We start from the raw sequence: 19,396 nt of genomic DNA, 5'->3' as shown, positions 1-19,396 counted from the left end.
TTTACTCATTTAAAAAAATGTAAATAATAACAGAAACAGTGCTACATAGATATGAGGAAGAAGATCCAAAGTTCTTAGATCCAGGCCAAGGACACTGACTATAATCACAGAAGAAACCCCATTCTTTCTCCCCTTCCCCTCTTCCCAGACCCTCCCATTTCCCGGAGCAGCTGTGTCTTTGCTGGGTGGAGTCCTCACAGCCACACCCTCGCACCTGTACTCCAGTTTAGGTTGTCTGTGGCTTCTTGCACTGAGAGAGGATCTGTTCCAGAGCCCCCCCTGCTCCAGGTAAGTGAGGAGATGGGAGGATGTGGGTCCAAGAGGCTTGGCCTACTGTGCAGGTACTTGGTTCTCTGGAGAGATCGTGCCTCACCAGGGAATCCAAACTCAGATTATTTCAGAACACATCCCGTGTATTATGGTTCCTGGTCTCTCAACGAGTCTTGTCCAGAATCGCCTGCAATATTTGTTAAATATTTGTTCCCCTTTAGGACAGATACCCAGATCCCACCCTGTCCTAAAGGGGAACAATATCTGTGTGTGATTAAGCCGAGGAGCTGGTCTGTGGCCAAGTGTGAATGTGTCAGTGAGGGAAGGTTTGTGTGCTGGGGGAGTGGAGGGATGAGAGCTATGGGGCCCATATCTCTGATCCTCAGGCCCTGTGTGGCCTTGATCTTCCTTAACCAGAAAGTCAACCTTCTTATAGAGGGCTGACTAAGGCTCAGAGAGGTTCAGTAGTTTACCCAAAGCCACAGAACTCATGAGGGAGCACCAGGAATCCAATGTAACAAATATATGACTTCCTATTAGGTGCCAGGCCCTGAGCTGGATGTTATAAGGAAGAAGGATACTTTCTCGGTGTTTTAGTGGTTAGTGAGGAAGACAGATCTGGACCTCAAAGAAAATCACTACAATGATTAAGTTTTATAGAAAGTGTGTGATACTGAATCTTAAAATTGGATGCCAGGGGTGGGGCTAGTGTGCTCTGAAGGAAGAGGAGGAGCTAAGGAAGGAGACAGATAGCAGGTAAACTTTGCTGGACTGGAGGTCAATTGTATTCAAATGCCCTCAGGTCAATTACGTCTCCATTAAAAAAAAAAAAAAAAAAAAAAAAAAAAGAGTAGTACTTGTGAGCTGCCTGAAGAGCATAGGTTTATATCAATAAATGGGAGTTACACCTACTTTGTACTGTGATTAGAGAAATGTTTAAGGAAAATTGAAATAAAGAGTTTCCAATTCCCTCCCCCCCCCCAAAAAAAAAAAAAAAAAAAAAATCTGGGACCAGAGGTAGGTTGGTCTGGAGAAAGGTAAGGAAGAACTGGGACTGAAGCTCATCTAGAGTGGGTTTGGTGCCTAAGAGACAGACCCTGAGCCTCATGGGCTTGGGAAGGATCTGGGGAAACCAGGGCACATTCCAGCCTGTATCTATGTAAACTGAAGCAGGACTGGCAAGGGCCTGGTGGACACTAGTCCCAGGTCACAGGGTCATCCTACAAAGCCCACAGTCTGAAACCCAAACTGCTGTAAAATAAGTTTTGAGCCGAAACCGGGTTGGCTCAGTGGATAAAGCGTCAGCCTGTGGACTGAAGGGTCCCAGGTTCGATTCCGGTCAAGGGCATGTACCTTGGTTGCGGGCACATCCCCAGTAGGGGGTGTGCAGGAGGCGGCTGATCGATGTTTCTAACTCTCTATCCCTCTCCTTACCTCTCTGTAAGAAATCAATGAAATATATTTTTTAAAAAAATAAGTTTTGAGAAATTTAGTGCAAAACATATTTGGCAAAACATTACCTGACATGAAGCTTTTTATAGTCTTTAATTAATTATCACATTTGGTTTGAGCACAGGTGCATCTGGGCCATAATTAGTATTGTGTTTAATAAGGAAGTGTTTCCCCAGATCATTCTGTGTACATTTACATAATACATATCTATATAGCATATTCATGTTCTAAAATACAAAATTCTGAGTACACTTATGTGGTCCAGTGGTCTGGGGAAGAGACAACAGCTCGAACTGGAGCAAAGTGGGAATTTCCTGCTTTCTTCAATCTACAATGTTTTGTGTGCCTCTTTCTACATTAGGCACTACCATCGTTCTTTAAAATCGGCTTGTAGTCTCTTGAACAGAATATGTTTAACACGTTTGTAATGTAGTTTATTTAGCCAACACCAACCATTGATATTTCCAATGTTTTCACATTTTTTTTGAAGTTTAAACCTGTGCTAAAGAGAACATCTTTGTAGATATCTATTTTGTTTTTTCTTTCTTTTTTGTATATTTTTTATTATTTGGTCAAGTTGTATGTGTGTTAAAGGACAACACTCAACTAAGTAAATTTTAAAAATCGTACTGGCTTTATTCACAGTTCAATAGGCAGCACCCAATCTTACAGAAAGAAAGCTCTGAGAAACTGTAAAAAATGAAAAACTTTCCTAGGCAAAAGGGAGCAGGAGGTATAAACAAAAGAACGGGTTGGATATTGCAAGGTTACTTTCCTTTGGGGATGGCAAGGGCTCATCAGACAGCTGACCTAATTAGTGTTGATCAGGTGATTCTCGATTGACTAGAGTAGTGGTCAGCAAACTGAGGCTCGCGAGCCACATGCGGCTCTTTGGACCCTTGAGTGTGGCTCTTCCACAAAATACCACGGCCTGGGCGAGTCTATTTTGAAGAAGTGTCATTATAAGAAGTTTAAGTTTAAAAAATTTGGCTTTCAAAAGAAATTTCAATCGTCGTACTGTTGATATTTGGCTCTGTTGACTAATGAGTTTGCCAAACACTGGACTAGAGTAAGATTCAATTTCTGGGAAAGCTAAATTAAATTAAGTTTTACTTTGATGACATGGAGCTGAACATAAGAATTTCCTTTAGTTGACCTAGTTCAGTGGTCAGCAAACTCATTAGTCAACAGAGCCAAATATCGACAGTACAATGATTGAAATTTATTTTGAGAGCCAAATTTTTTAAACTTAAACTTCTTATAATGCCACTTCTTCAAAATAGACTCGCCCAGGTCGTGGTATTTTGTGGAAGAGCCACACTCAAGGGGCCAAAGAGCCGCATGTGGCTCGCGAGCCTCAGTTTGCGGACCACGGTCCTAGTTGGTTTGGCTCAGTGGATAGAGCGTCAGCCTGTGGACTGAAGGGCCCCAGGTTTGATTCCAGTTAAGGGCACATACCTGGGTTGTGGGCTTGGTCCCCGGTAGGGGGTGTGCAGGAGGCAGCCCATCAGTGATTCTCTCTCATCATTGATGTTTCTATCTATCTCTCCCTCTCCCTTCCTCTCTGAAATCAATAAAAACATATTTTAAAAAATAATTTCTTTTGGGGTCTTTTTTTTTTTTAATTGGTTTTTGAGAACAGAAGTGATATAGAATTTTTGAACTGGAACCCGGATTCCTTGTCCGCCGGAATCGAAGAATGAATCCATGGACTGAAAGTGGTATAGCAAAGGTGGTGATTTATTGAAGAACAAGTAGAGACTCCCACGTAGGGAGGGGGAAGAGTGACACAGAACTGACTCCCAAGTAGAGAGGGGGGAAAGGGTCCCTGAACTGACTCCCATGTGGGGAGGGAGAAGAGTCCCACAGAGTTCCTCTTCCAAACGGCTTATAAAGGCTGCAGATCCTGGTGCCTTGATATCCTCTCTGATTGGTCAATATTCCCCTTCGAGTTGGTTACTATAGTAACTCCTGGGCTCAAAGGTCGAACCTCACATGACATGTGAGGTTCTCTCCCACTCCTTCCTTATTGTTTTTCTATTCCCTTTGGGCTTCTCCTCCTTCTGAATGAAGGGCTTCCTTCTCTTTATTTTGTAAATATGACCTTTCTTGGCTACTTCCAGTTCCCTTGTCTTATGTAAATACTAGTGGCCCGATGCACAAAATTCGCATTGTGCACATTAAAAGGGGGGACCCAGAGTCAAGTCCCCGCCCACCCACATGCACCTCAAAATCGCGTGAGACCCAGACCTGGCTGCCCTCCCCGCCCCCATTGGGCTAGATCCAGACCCAGCCAGTCCCACCCTTGTCAAGCCCCGCTGGGCAGAGGGCTAGCCTCAGGTCCCCTGGCCCGGCACCAGGACGGGGGGCATGGCCTGAGGTCCCTCATATGGGGCAGGGGGCGTGCCTTGAGTTCCCCCATCAAGTCCCTCCAGGTGGGGGACATGGCCTGAGAGCCCCTGTCAAGCCCCGCTGGGTGGGGGGCATGGCCTGAGGTCCCCCATCAAACCCCACCAGGCAGGAGGGTGCAGCCTCAGGTCCCCCAGCCTGGCACCGGGAGGGGGGTGCAGCCTCAGGTCCCCTGTCAGGCCCTGGTGGGCAGGGGGCATGGCCTGAGTTCCCCCAACCCAGCACTGGGGGTGCACCTGGAGGATCCCGTCAAGCCCCACTGGATGGGGAGCACAGCCTGAGGTCCCCTGTCCAGCCCCGCCAGGCAGTGGGGCACAGCCTCAGGTCCCCTGGCCCGGTGCTGGGGTGGGAGGTGTGGCCTGAAGTCCCCTGTCAAGCCCCACCTGGTGGGGGGCGTGGCCTGAGGTCTCCAAGCCTGGTGCCAAGGCAGGAGGCATGGCCTGAGGTCCCACAGCCTGATGCCAGGGTGGGGGGCACGGCCTGAGGTCCCCTGTCAAGCCCTGCCGGGTGGGGGGGTGCAACCTGAGGTCCCCTGTCAAGTCCCACAGGGGCGGGGGAGGGCGTAGCCTCAGGTCCCTGCTGATTGCTCCTTCAGGCTCCTTAAGGGAACTTGGCCTCAGCTGTGGGCGCAGCCATCTTTTTGACTGAGTGATGGTCAATTAGCATATTCCCTCTTTATTAGATAGGATGCCTGTTGCTGCCTCCTTGTCTTATGAAAATGTAATTGCACCTGGCTTCCTTGTGTTATGGAAATGTACCTTCTCCCAGTCTGCAGCCCCATGCTTTTTCCCATGGACCCCAATTCTAAAAAATCCCTAAGCCTGCCTATATCCCCCTAAAATTCCTGCTTCAGAAGGAAGAGAGAGAGAGACCATGTTGGCCGAAACCGGTTTGGCTCAGTGGATAGAGCGTCGGCCTGTGGACTGAAGGGTCCCGGGTTCGATTCCGGTCAAGGGCATGTACCTTGGTTGCGGGCACATCCCCAGTGGGGAGTGTGCAGGAGGCAGCTGATCGATGTTTCTCTCTCATCGATGTTTCTAGCTCTCTATCCCTCTCTCTTCCTCTCTGTAAAATATCAATAAAATATATAAAAAAAAAAAAAAAAAAAAAAAAGAGAGAGACCATGTTGTATCATGGTCATGCCCCAAACCTGGGAAAGAACATGCCACTGTTTGGTATACAAGAAGATGCTCCAACCTGCTGAGCCACACAACCCAGGGTTGGGGCCTGTTTTCTTGTGCTTAACATATTTTTTAGAATTAGTGGAATTATAAGGGCAAAGCAACGATTTTTCAATTATTGATGGATAGTTCAGCATGGCTTTCTTAAGAAAAGGTTTCCACTCCAGCTGTCTGCAGCACTTGGAAGGCCTACCTCCCAAAGCCAAAACAGGATACTACCAATTTGTTCAATCTTCCCAATACAATAAGCATAGTAAACAGGGCAGACATGTAACTTTTTATTATTAATAAGTTTCTGCATTTTTTCCATAACTGTTGCTTCTTTTCTACATGGGGAGTTGTGTTTTTGTGTTTGTTTGTCTTGTTTTGTAGGCATTCTTTATTTAGAGATGATATTTTACTGGTAAATACTGAAAATATTTTTTCCTGTTTTGTTTATACTCAATTTGCATGTTTTAAATGTCTTTATTCTCTGGATCACATTTCACAAATGAGGTTTTTGGGGCACATACTGCTGTTGAAGGGGAACAGAATATGCCACCCTAAAATATGCCTCTTTGGGGGCTAATTATTTTTGAAAGGCTGCTGGTACTACAGAATTTCTAAAACCAGTGAGGTTGCCCTTTTGTGAAGGAGATTTACATTTATAAGGGAAATCTCCACTTGTAAGGGTGTTTCTATATCAGGAAGAAGAGGATGACTCTGAAGCTTTAGAAACTGTTTATCAATGGAGAAGGCACCCATTGAAATATGCCTGACAATCTTTCCCTTATTCACTCTGCTTTGCTTGGTAACCCACCATAACTGCCCCACCCCCACCATCCTTATTTTGTCTTTAGCTTAAAATTATAGTTAAGGTGATGGCTTAGGCGACTTTGGGGAGATAATCTCTTCCTGTGTCTCTTCTATGTCTATAGAAGGTGTACATGTTATTAAACTTGTTTTTCTCTTGTTAATCTGTCTTTTTATTACTGGGATGTCTCAGCTCAGATAGTAGAGGGACAATTGTATTTTCTTAAACAATACTAGAGGCCTGGTGCACAAAATTCATGCATGGATAGGGTCCCTAGGCCTGGCCAACAATCAGGGCTGAATGGGGCCTCTGGCTGCCGGCTGAGGCCTTCCTTCATTGGACACCACACCCTGGTGGTCAATGAATGTCATAGTGAGCGATTGAACTCCCAGTCTCCCAGTTGAACTCCCGAGGGGACACTTTGCATATTAGCCTTTTATAAAGGCCCGGTGCATGAAATTCATGCATGGGGGAGGGGGTCCCCTCAGCCCAGCCTGCACCCTCTCCAATCTGGGACCCCTCAGGGGATGTCTGACTGCCTCTCACAATCCAGGACCACTGGCTCCTAACCACTCACCTGCCTGCCTGATCGCCCCTAACCGCTCCCCTGCTGGCCTGATTGCCCCTAACCACCTCTGCCTTGCCCCGCACCTGGGACTCAGGCTTCCCTCCCTCTGGCTGGCTGCAGGCACCCAGGACCCAGGCCCGCTTTGTCCGGGCCAACCGCAGCCGCAGGGGACCATGACTGCAGGGACCATGAGCAGGTGACTTCACCTGGGCCTCAGGCACTGGTGCCTGGGACTGCAGGGTGCGTGTCTTGTTCCTCTCCAGGGCTGCAGCCTGGCTGGTCCCCATTCCTCTCTCAGGAGCTCATTTGTGCCTGGCTGGTTCCCATTTCTCTCTTCCCACTTTGAGTGTCTGAGCCCTTATGGTGTGACGACCATTTGATATTAGCTCTTTATTATATAGGATATCTATATGGTATATACCTAAGATGGTAGAGGACAGTTGCATTTCCCTATACAACATACTGTAGAAGAGTAAGGATGAATAAAAGCAAACTAAATTTGGTAAATGTGAATTTGGAGCCATCATAAATACTGTGTTTTAAGCCTGGGGCTTTTCTTAACATCTATCTCCTCATAAGTAAAAAAATTTATAGTGATATTATTATTTTTATATACCCAATTCTAGGAGTTTAGGATTGTAAGAGAGAAAAAAAAAATTTACCTTCTACCATTCTAGGTTCTGTGGCTGGTCTAAGAATTAAATTGACATAAAATAGATTTGTTGTAGGTGGTGGGAAACAGCACCAGGTGTCTGACTGGTGGGGTCCGCCCAAACCTGGGTTTAGCAACCTCAGTACTTGGTTTCTGGCTGGGAAAGAATTCAGAGCCCAGACCCCAAACTGTAAGAGGACATTTATTTGGTAAATCACAGAGATAGAAGAAGTAATTCCCAAAACAATTGGGCTTAGGAAACAAATTATGGAGGTAAAGGAAGGGCCCTTGGAGCTTGGGAGTGAGGAAACTAATGGTAACATGCCTGGGGAAGGGAGGGGGAGGGGAAAGAGCCGGGGGTGCTCTCAGGAGGGTCCTCTGTCCTAAAGGATTTAAATGTTATCTGTTGGGAGGAAAGGTCAGGGGGTCCAAACTGCTTAATCAGCATTGCACTAGGTAAGGAAAAGTCACCCTGGGGGCCAGGGTCTCACCCTACAATTGATTGTACCTTGCTGTGGACCTGGGGCTTTCCACCCTGGTGACCTTCTGTACCTGGCCCTTAATCTTTCTCTGCTCTTATCTAACTGCCTACAACAGATTAACAAGAGACAAAATATTTTAAATTACATACTTTTATATGTAGGAATTTCACCAAGATTTGAGAAGTGAGACTTCTATACCATCTTTTTTTTTTTTTTTTAATATATTTTATTGATATTTTACAGAGAGGAAGGGAGAGGGATAGAGAGTTAGAAACATCGATGAGAGAGAAACATCGATCAGCTGCCTCCTGCACACCTCCCACTGGGGATGTGCCCGCAACCAAGGTACATGCCCTTGACCGGAATCGAACCCGGGACCCTTCAGTCTGCAGGCCGACGCTCTATCCACTGAGCCAAACCGGTTTCGGCTTCTATACCATCTTGAGGTGAGGAACAGGCGAGGGGTCTGGAGCTTCTGAGGTTGTGGGAGGCAATTCACTGGAAGGTGAGAGGAAGAAATGTTTGGTAAGCAAAGGTGGTCCAGTTAAACATGTAAGCCAAGAAGAAAGTTTTATTTTGTTTCAACAACACAGCACTGATAATGTGATTTGCACTTTGCAAGCAGGAGACCCAGGAAAGACAGTGGTGTAGATGGAAGGCCTGAGAGTCTGAGAGCAGATGGTACAGATTCCAGTGCGGGTCTGAGGGGCTGAGAACCAGCAGCACCCAAAACAGGAGGTGGGTGTGCTAGCCTATTCAGTCCAGCAGAGAGTGAATTCAGTCTTCTCCCAGTTTTTGTTCTATTCAGGCCCGTGGATTTGATGATGTCCACTGACATTGGGGAGGGCTATCTGCTTTGCTCATCCACTGATTCAAATTCTAATCTCTCAGAAATCTCACAGTTACACCCAGAACTAGTGTTTCCCCTGCTATCTGGGCATCTAGTGGCTGAATGAAGTTGGCATGTAAAATTGACCAGTTCATCCTTCACATCTTTCTCCATCCCTTATATTTCTTGAAAATGGGTAATTTGGAACTCTGTTTGTTAGGTTCATTTTACTTACAAATCTTCTTCACAAATAATGGTATATAGTCCCTTCAGCAGTTCTATGATTATTATTTTTTATTATTTTTAGAGAGGGAGGGAGATAGAGAGAGAAAGAGCCAGAGAAATATCAGTGTGAGAGAGATACCTTGATTAGTTACCTCTGTTAGTACTCCAACCAGGGATGGAACTCGTGACCTTGTGGTGCATGGGACAACACTCCAACCAACTGAGCCACACCGGCCACTCTTTAAATAAAAAATATGTATATATATATATATATATATATATATATATATATATATATATATATATTAATTGGTTTTTAGACTGAGAGGAACAGGGGGAAGAAGACAGAAAGAGATTGATTTGTTCCAATTATTTTTGCATTCATTGCTTGATTATTAAATGGGCCCTGACCATGAACTGAACCTGAAACCTTGACACATCTGAACCATGCCTCAAACAGCTGAGCTACCTGGCACACATCACTTTTTAAAAAATGTATTTTTATTTATTTCAGAGAGGAAGAAAGAGGGAGGGAGAGATAGAAACATCAATGGTGAGAGTGAATCACTGTTTGGCTGCCTCCTGCACACCCCCTACTGGGGTCCGATCCCACAACCCAGACATGTTCCCTTAATCGGAATCAAACCTGAGACCCTACAGTCCACAGGCTGATGCTCTATCCACTGAACCAAACTGGTAGGGCATTTTTTAAAATGATGATTGAGACCAATGATAAATTTGCCTAGATTGACTAATTCCTTTAAAGTTAAAAATAGATAGTCTTTACTTCTAACTCCTCCTAAGATATTGTCATGATTAAATGATTTGGTCTACCTGACATACTCTTCATACAGGGATAGAAGGATTAATGGTGCTTGAACCTTTGAATGGCTGTATCTTTTTGTCCACAGAAGCTACATATGATTTGGATAGTGCTTGGTTTTTTACCAAAATCCACAGCTGATTTTCACTTGGGGCAACCTGATATTAAATACAGAAGGAGCAGGTGACAAAGACTGGATGTCAGCTGGCCACTGGGATTCTGCGTGGAAGCTCCTACTGACTTCCACAGGGAAGGAGCCCTAAGCCAACCTCAGATTCCCACGTTTCCTTGCTCCTGAAGGATCACACTGATTGAAGAGTCTCTTCCTATAGACACCTTCACTGCACCATATCCTTTGCAGCTTCCCTGGCTGAGCTCCAGGCAGAGGCCAGCTGTCCTATCTGCCTGGATCACCTGAGAGACCCAGTGACCATTGCCTGTGGGCACAACTTCTGTCCCTCCTACATCCGCCAGTGCTGGGAAGGTCTACAGGGCACCTTTCTCTGTCCTGTCTGCCTCCACCACTGCCCTGACAGGGGGCTTAAAGAGGAACACCCAATTATGTCACATGACTGAGATTGTTAAGCACGTCCCCAACCTCAGGGAGCCAGAGAAAAAATGCAGGAAGAAAAACCCCTGTGTAAGAAGCACCATGAGGTTCTGACCTTGTTCTGTAAGAAGGACCAGGAGCTGTTGTGTCTCCAGTGCAAGGTCTTGTCAGACCACCAGGATCAGCCCCTGATAACTATTGAGGAAGCTGCAGCTATTCACAGGAGGATGCTCACATTTTACATGGAGGCCCTGATGATGAATGTTGAAGAGTATGAAGCAGCATATAATATCCAAGAAGGAAAAACTTCCCAAATGAAGAGATGGATGACAAAATGGAGGGAAAAATTGGAAGATGACTGTAAAGAACTTAAGAGTTCCTTGGAAATGCAGCGATATGAAATTAAAGACAATCTACTTATAGAAGAGAAGGATGTTGAAGAAAAACTAACTGAAAATGGAAGACAAATTTTATACCATAATTTCAGATTAAAAAACTGCTAGGTGAAATAGAAGAGAAGTATTTGCAGACAGACGTGGATTTACTCACAGGTATTGAAAGTATCTACTGCAGGTTTAGAAACTTAGAGGCCCCAGCAGATTTTATATATGAATTAAAGAAGGAGATTTTCACTCTTCCCCCACATTACTTGGGACTCCAGAAAATGATAAGCTCGTTTCAGGTAGATTTGACACTGGATCCTGAAACTGCACATCCAAGTTTCATTATCTCAAGTGATAGAAAAAGTGTGACATATAGGAGACCAGATGGTCTTCCAAATCCCCAGGCACTTACTTCTTACCCAGCTGTCCTGAGTTCTGAGGGATTTGATGCTGGCAGGCATTTTTGGGAGGTAAAAATAGGAGGCACCAGTGAATGTTTCTTAGGTGTGTGTAAGGAATCTTTCCCCAGAAATACTCTCATATCACCATCCCCAAGCAATGGATGCTGGACTCATACATTTGATCCTTCCCCTATAGGACAACGGAAGATTGGCGTTTTTCTGGACTATGAGTTGGGAGAGGTTTTATTTTATAATTTGAATAGCAGGTCATACTTGTATGGGTTCACTGATACATTTACAGAAAAACTTATGCCTTATTTTTCTAGTGCATCTTCTTCAGAATCTCTTACAATCAGTATCATCAGAATCCAATGATGAAAAACATGTAGATTTTGTATGTGCTTACAGTAGTTTCTCCCTTGTTATTGAAAGGAATACTTATAATAAAGATCTTGATTCCAGTTTTGATGTTTGAATGTTAAAAGCTTCACCCTTCTCTCCTCCCTATCCTTACACATGGGAAAGCTGATGAGAAAGTCCAGGTGCTCCATCCTGGGTTCAGGGGGGACAATCAAACAAACTTCCACCAACAGTAACCGCATAAACACCACAAGCTAGTCCCTTTTCCCGGTGTTCTCAGTCATTTGGGGACCTACTCAAATACTCACCCTACTCTCTCCCCAAAACCTTATCATGTGAGCAATAAACTTTTCATACTCTCCTGGTATGTGGTGAGTCATCAGTGTGAACAGTTGAAACCAATTTTGGATGGCTTCCACCCTGCCTACGCAAGCTGGTCACCACCATTGACATTGTGAGCAGGATTTTTCAGATATGAAGCCCTTCCCCGAACCTGACTGTGTGGTAACATACCCTGGTTCCCTAGGCAAGGTGTCCTTGTAGTTTGTGCTGCGTTTGCTGAGTTCTATGGAAGCTGTATTGTAGATTTAACAGTTAAGTCAGAATTTTCGATAAGAAACAAATTCTGTTTATTATTTTCCATATAATATTTTAGAAATTCTTATTGTCCTGCCTTTGTTTCATGTTTTATAAAATTTTCACATACAGGGGTGAGCAAAAGCAGGTTGACAGTAGTGATACAAATAATATAGTAGTTAATAAAAATTAATAAAAGAAAAAAATTTGCATACTAACAACTGTAAACATACTTTTCTTTTAAAATCCTCACCTGATGATATGTGTACTGATATATATAGAGAGGAATGGACAGAGAAAGGAAAAACAGGTATGTTAGAGAGAAGCATCAATCTATTGCTTCCCCAATGTGCCCTGACCAGGGATTGAACCTGAAATCTAAGTGCCCTGAATGGGAATCCAACCTGCAAGCTTTTTGTTGTAGGAGATGACCTTCCTTGGAACCGAGCCACCCGGCCAGGGCTGTAAACCTACTTTTGGCAATCCTTGTATGACCTCCAAAGGTCACATACTCGTTTTTGACATTGTTTATTTACCAAACTTTCAGAATAGTCTTCCTGTATGTTTGGATGCCTGTATGTGTATTTACAATGTTTGAAAATAAAGTTTGATTTTGCATATCTCTGTACTATCTATTTCTGTAACTTGAAAAGATGCTCGCAGGGCTTTCACTGAGGTACATGGATTGAACCTGCCACCTTTGGCATAAGCTCCAAACAACTGAGCCACACTGCCCTGGATTGGGACCTGTTTTCTTGTGCTTAATATGGTTTTTTTTTGAAATATATTTTATTGATTTTTTACAGAGAGGAAAGGAGAGGGATAAAGAGTTAGAAACATCGATGAGAGAGAAACATCGACCAGCTGCCTCCTGCACACCTCCCACTGGGGATGTGCCCGAAACCAAGGTACATGCCCTTGACCGGAATCGAACCCGGGACCTTTCAGTCCGCAGGCTGACGCTCTATCCACTGAGCCAAACCAGTTTCGGCTAATATGTTTTTTAGAATTAGGGCAAAACAAAGATTTTTCAATTGTTGATGGCTAGATCACTACTGGCTTTCTTAAAAAAAGGTTTCTAGCCCAGCCAGAATGGCTCAGTGGTTGAGTGTCAACCTATGAACCAGTGTGGGAACCCCTTTCACGTCCCGCGTGGTTCAGGGTTCGGGTTCAGGGTTTGGGTTCTGGAGAAGGCCGCACACAAATGAAAAAAGACTAGAAAAGTATTAATTTGGGAATATCGAGGGCCAGGTGGGAGCCCACCTCTAGTGGGAGGATTACCACCTGCTCTGGCCTTGCTATCCCTTTTATTGAGACTATGGGATACGCCCATAACCTTTAGGCAGGAAATTCCAGTAACAAATTTACATAGGAGAAACAGCGGTGGAGGCTGCTTCAGCTAACAATGTTTCTACTAAACAGTGAGTGATTAGCTCCGACCTTTCAGAGCAATTAAGGTTGACCAGCCGAAACCGGTTTGGCTCAGTGGCTAGAGCTTCGGCCTGCGGACTGAAAGGTCCCAGGTTCGATTCCGGTCAAGGGCACGTACCTTGGTTGCGGGCACATCCCCAGTGGGGGGTGTGCAGGAGGCAGTATAGATATATATATCTATATTTACAGTTGTTAGAAAGGGAGGCAGAGAAAGATAGAAATATCAATGATGAGAGAATTATTGATTGACTGCCTCCTACATTACCTCCACTGGAGATTGAGCCCACAACCTGGGCATGTGCTCTGACTGGGAATCATACCGTGACCTCCTGGTTCATAGGCCAATACTCAAATACTGAGCAACACCGGTTGAGCTTAAATATATTTTTATTGATTTCAGAGAGAGGACGGGAGAAGCAGAGAGAGAAACATCAATGATGAGAGAGAATCATTGATCGGCTGCCTCTTGCACAACCCCTACTAGGGACCATGAGTTCATGAGTCTATGCTGAGACAATGAGCCACACTGGTTGGGTAAGGTTATATATTTAAAATATATTTTATTGATTTTTCACAGAGAGGAAGGAAGAGGAACAGATAGTCAGAAACATCGATGAGAGAGAAACATCGATCAGCTGCCTCCTGCACACCTCCCACTGGGGATGTGCCCGCAACCAAGTTACATGCCCTTGACCGGAATCGAACCCGGGACCCTTCAGTCCGCAGGCTGACGCTCTATCCACTGAGCCAAACCGGTTTTGGCAAGGTTATATATTTTTTAAAAAAATCACCTCTATGCTGTCTCAAAGACACCCTTCTTTTTTACAGCTGCATAATATTCCATTGTGTAAATGTACCACATCTTTTTTTATCCACTCATCTACTTAAGGGCTCTCGGGCTGTTTCAAGATCTAAAAAAAAAAAAAAAAAAAAAGATGGAACTTTTATCCTTTAAGACAGCATGGAAGGACCTGGAGAGTATTATGCTAAGTGAAATAAGCCAGTGAGAGAAAGACAAGTATCACATGATCTCACTTACATGTGGAATCTAATGCACAAAATAAGCTGAGAAACAAAATAGATCCAGAGACACTGAAGCATGTAACAGGCTGACAAACTTCACAGGGTGAGGTGACAGGAAGAGACTAACCAAAGAACTTATTGGGTACACACATAAGCCATGGACACAGACAATGGTGTGGTGAAAGCCTGGGGTGGGAGGCGGGAGGGCTGGAGGAGGTTATTGGGGTGGGAAAGGGGACATATATAATACTTTCAACAATAAAGAATTATAAAATAAAATAAAATAAAATAAAATAAAATAAAATAAAATAAAAATGAGCATGTAAGGAGTAATGTGAAAGATGCTGGGTGTCTAAAAGAGGGTCATCTTTAGCTCTTTGGGATAGATTCCAGGAACTCTGGGGTGTAGAAAAAAGGAAGCAAGCTATGATGACCACTTTCTGGATGTTTCTAAGAACAATTTACTAAACTATAAAGCTTTAGAAAGCATTATGCAAGTGAGAGGCAAAAAAACATACTCCCTACCTAAAGCCAATTTTGTCAATATACCATAAGCCTCTAGATAACTTCTGTATAGAAATTGGTGAAAACAACAATTATTAAAACAGGTAGAGGATGTCTTAATTCATTTATCTTCAAACAAGGTAATACATAATGAGACTAAAGCAAATACTTTTTTTAAGCCCTCAAAACTTAGATATTGATTTATTTATTTAACATTATTGATATTATGGATGAAATAATTACATATGGTTGCAGTTCTTCAACTATGTCTCTGTGCTCCATAACATTCTGGAGAGGTGGTGGAGGCTTAATTAAAAGGTCTTAAAACAAACTTTCAGCTACAATAGAAATATTTTAGAGCACTATACAGAGAAAGAGCACCCTGACAGACCTTTGAGGAGACTTTAGTTTGTAGATGTCAGATTCTCAATGAAAACAACTATTTCAATGTGACTGAAGTAGTTGGCAAAGTTCAGCTGCTACTTAAAAATCTATTGAGTCATGTTTAATGGTATTATTTTAACAGGACAGTACTTCCCAGCCTCTGGTGCATACAACAATCTCTCAATCTCAGATTCTTAGGGAAGCCCAGCCAGTGTGGCTCAGTGATTGTCAACCTGTGAACCAGGAGGTCAGGATCCCCAGTGTGGGGTTGTGCAGAATTCTTTCTTATCATTGATGTTTCTATCTCTCACTCCCTCTCCCTTCTTCTCTGAAATTAATAAAAATATATTTTAAAACAAGATTCTTAGGGAAAACTGTTATATTTTAGGCACTTGCCCAAGACAAAAGAACTTAAGATGAAGTCCAAAAGGAGATTACATTTTCATTGGGGGAGGTTAGGGATAAAGGTTAGGGATAAAGGCATGCAGAACTAAACAGGATATAATAGACTATAGTGCACTGGATACTAAGGAGAGGTAATAATAAACTAACAAATGAATAGCATAGATAATGCAAAAAATTTAGGTTAACTAGTTATACTAGAATGAGAGGGAAATGAATCCTTACTAGTACTTGGCAAAAGAGAAGCTCAAGAATAGGATTAGGAGACAGAAGATAAGGGCTTTTTACTTTGGACAGGGTGGAGTGTGGTGGTAGGGCCATAGAATTATATAGATAATTCAGTAATCTGGGGCATGATCCAGATCTGGGGTAGGCTCCTTGATTTCCAATCTCAGGCATTCAATGCTGCTCCACAATTTTTTAAATTATTTCATTAAATCCTCACCCAAGTCCTAGTCAGTTTGGATCAGTGGATAGAGCGTTGGCCTGCAGACCAAAGGATCCCGGTGTCGACTCTGGTCAAGGGCATGTACCTTGATTGCAGAATACTCCCTGGCAGAGCCTTGGCTGTGGCTCGCGTGTGAGGGCAACCAATTAATGTGTTTCTCTCACATGGATGTTTCTTTCTGTCTTTCCCTCTTCTACTCTCCCTAAAAATCAATGGAAAAATATCCTCGGGTGAGGATTAACTAAAAATAAACAAACAAATAAATCCTAGACCCAGAGTCATAGAAACATGGAATATACTGTCCAACCTATGAGGGAAGGCTGGGGGTGAGAGGGTAAGAGATCAACCAAAGGACTTTGTTAAATGTAAAAAAACCATTGAAACCTGTAAAGAATTTTTGTGAGTTTATTTGAGCCAAACTGTCATCATATGCTGGGAAGCAGAACCTCAACAAATTGAGAGAATGCTCCTGAGAAAGGCGGGTTAAATCTGTATTTATACATGGCAATCAAAAGAAAGGTATGTAGGTGGGTTACATGAAATCCATTAGTGATAGATTAGAGATGCGGGAGAAAGCAAAGCAGGGAATCCCCTGGGATTGGATAAAAAGTAAAATGATAAGACACATACTTAGGTGGGTGCAGGAACAATTAACATAACAATGAAGGAATTTGTTCTATCTGTCCTAGAGCCCAGGCACAATAGCTTGTGCCCCAAGGGGTCCAGAAAAAGGGAAGTTACAAGTTACCCAGACATTTCAAGAGTATGTTACTATAGTTGCAAAAGACACATAGGCTCAATTAAGGTAAAGGTTGACATTGTCAGTGAAGATACCGGCCTAGGATGTGACTACCCACCATAACTGCTTTTAGTTAAAGTTTAATTTCAGACCATCCTTTTTGGTTACTTTAGGTCTGAGTTTGCAAGACCACCATGCAGGCCTTCCCTGAGCTTGTCAGGTTAGCATGTGGCCCCTTCTGTCCACAACCTGTAATGCATGCATATGAGCATAACCAATGGACACAGACAGTAGGGGGGTGAAAGTATGTCCTGGGGGTTGGGAATGGCCGGGGAGAGCTCAATGGGGGAAAAAGGAGACTTATGTAATACATTAAATAATAAAGAATTAAAAAAAAAGAAAAAGAAATCCTCACCCAAGTATATGTTTCCACTAATTTTAGAGAGAGAGAGGAAGACACACTGATGTGAGAAACAAATGGTTGCCTCCCAAACTCTCGGGGACCACTGGGGATCAAACTTACAACCTTTTGGTGGATGGGATGACATTCCAACCAACTGGGCCACCCAGCCAGGCCACTGGTCTGCAATTTTTAAAATTCATTGCCTAGACAGTTTCCTGTTTAGTTTGCCAAAACTCATGGGGCAATTCTGATTACTTCTGTTCTCTTCAAGACTCCTTTGCCTCTGGCTCTTTCTCAGTCAGCAGATGTTCTAGTTTCCACAGCTCTTTCCTTAGCTAATGTCCATACAGCCTTCCAGGCTCAGTTGGGACAATTCCCATGGGTAGCTTTCCCAGGCAGCCAAGCATCTCGATCATGCCACCCTGCCCAGTCTTCCCAAGCATTTGGTGCTGACCTCCTCTAGCATACTATCCTGTGATGGTGTTCTTACTTATGCTTCCCCAATAGACTTTATGAGACCCACTGTCTCCCCACTTCCTATGTCTTTGTAATGCTAGTACCCATGGTTGGCACTCAGCGAACACGTGATGAATGAATGAACATTCCAAACCTGTCCTGGCAGTGTTCCCTCACTCAGTTATGGTATCATCATAATCAGGAGAGATTATCAAGAGCTGTAGGGACAATCAACAGTAAGTGCTGTGGTTAAGGGCAGGCTCCTCAGACAAACTGCCTGGGTTCAAATGTAAGTTCTACTGCTTCCTCGCTATGGACAAGCTACTTCATCCCTCTGTGCCTCAGTTTCCTCATCTTTAAAAGGAGAATAATTAGCCCTAACCGGTTTGGCTCAGTGGATAGAGCGTTGGCCTGTAGACTCAAGGGTCCCAGGTTCGATTCCAGTCAAGGGCATATACCTTGGTTGCAGGCACATACCCAGTAGGGAGTGTGCAGGAGGCAGCTGATCAATGTTTCTAACTCTCTATCCCTCTCCCTCCCCCTCTGTAAAAAAAATCAATAAAATATATTTTTAAAAAAATAAAAGGAGAATAATTATAGCACCTGCTTTGTAGTTTTGTTGGGAAGATTAAATAAGTAACTACACATAAAAGTCCTTAGAACACTGCTAGGTACAGAGTAAGCAATCAATAAATATTAGCCAATATTGTCGCTAATTTTTCCCTTTCCCTTGTTTCCTACAGTAATATTCATTACCATGTAATATTCATTATATAATATGCATTACTGTATATTACAATATTCATTACCATTTTAACTCCTGAATCTGTTCTTTCCTCTCTATTCTCACTATCTCAGTCAGGCTCTCATCATTTTTTTTTTTTAAATATTTTATTGATTTTTTACAGAGAGGAAGGGAGAGGGAGAGAGAGTTAGAAACATCGATGAGAGAGAAACATGGATCAGCTGCCTCCTGCACACCCCCTACTGGGGATGTACCTGTAACCAAGGTACATGCCCTTAACCAGAATCGAACCTGGGACCCTTGAGTCCGCAGGCCGACGCTTTATCCACTGAGCCAAACTGGTTAGGGCTCTCATCATTTTTAAAAAAATATTTTATTGATTTTTTGCAGAGAGAAAGGGAGAGGGATAGAGAATTAGAAACATCGATCGGAGAGAAACATCGATCAGCTGCCTCTTGCACACCTCCCACTGGGGATGTGCCTGCAACCAAGGTACATGCCCTTGACAGGAATCGAACCTGGGATCCTTCAGTCCGCAGGCCAACGCTCTATCCACTGAGCCAAACCAGTCAAGGCAAGGCTCTCATCATTTTTCATGGCCTTTGCTAATACCTTCCAGTCTGTAGACCTTCACAACCCCCTCTCACTGCAAAGTTCTTCCAAAAGGAGCCTTCATATTTCTCTCCCTCAAACTCTCCCCATTATCCTCATGACAAAGTCCAACTTTGGACTATGTGCTTTACAATCCATTCCCAAGTTACTTTCCAGGATTTGCCTCTCACCATCTCCCTCCCTCTCTCCTGATGCCAGCTGCTCATTGTTCCCATTTCTCATAGATATTCTTTCAATCCCTGTGCCTCCAAGTAGTCTTCCCCAACATTCAAATAATTGCCCCCCCGCAAAAAAA

The 19,396-nt window shown here is 43.6% G+C and overlaps 1 pseudogene across 1 annotated transcript; it reads left to right on the top strand.

The window, feature by feature from the left end:
* Positions 1-6,846: 6,846 nt before the first annotated feature.
* Positions 6,847-11,393, top strand: LOC308251666 (tripartite motif-containing protein 60-like; annotated as a pseudogene). The gene is made up of 2 exons: positions 6,847-6,869; positions 10,017-11,393. The product of its transcript is annotated as a tripartite motif-containing protein 60-like (transcript).
* The last annotated feature ends 8,003 nt before the right edge of the window (positions 11,394-19,396 follow it).

The sequence above is a fragment of the Plecotus auritus genome (assembly GCF_963455305.1).
Source record: "Plecotus auritus genome assembly, chromosome: 6".
NCBI classification, from domain to species: Eukaryota; Metazoa; Chordata; class Mammalia; order Chiroptera; family Vespertilionidae; genus Plecotus; species Plecotus auritus.
Note: the sequence above shows the minus strand (reverse complement) of the source record. Positions and strands in the feature narration are given on the sequence as shown.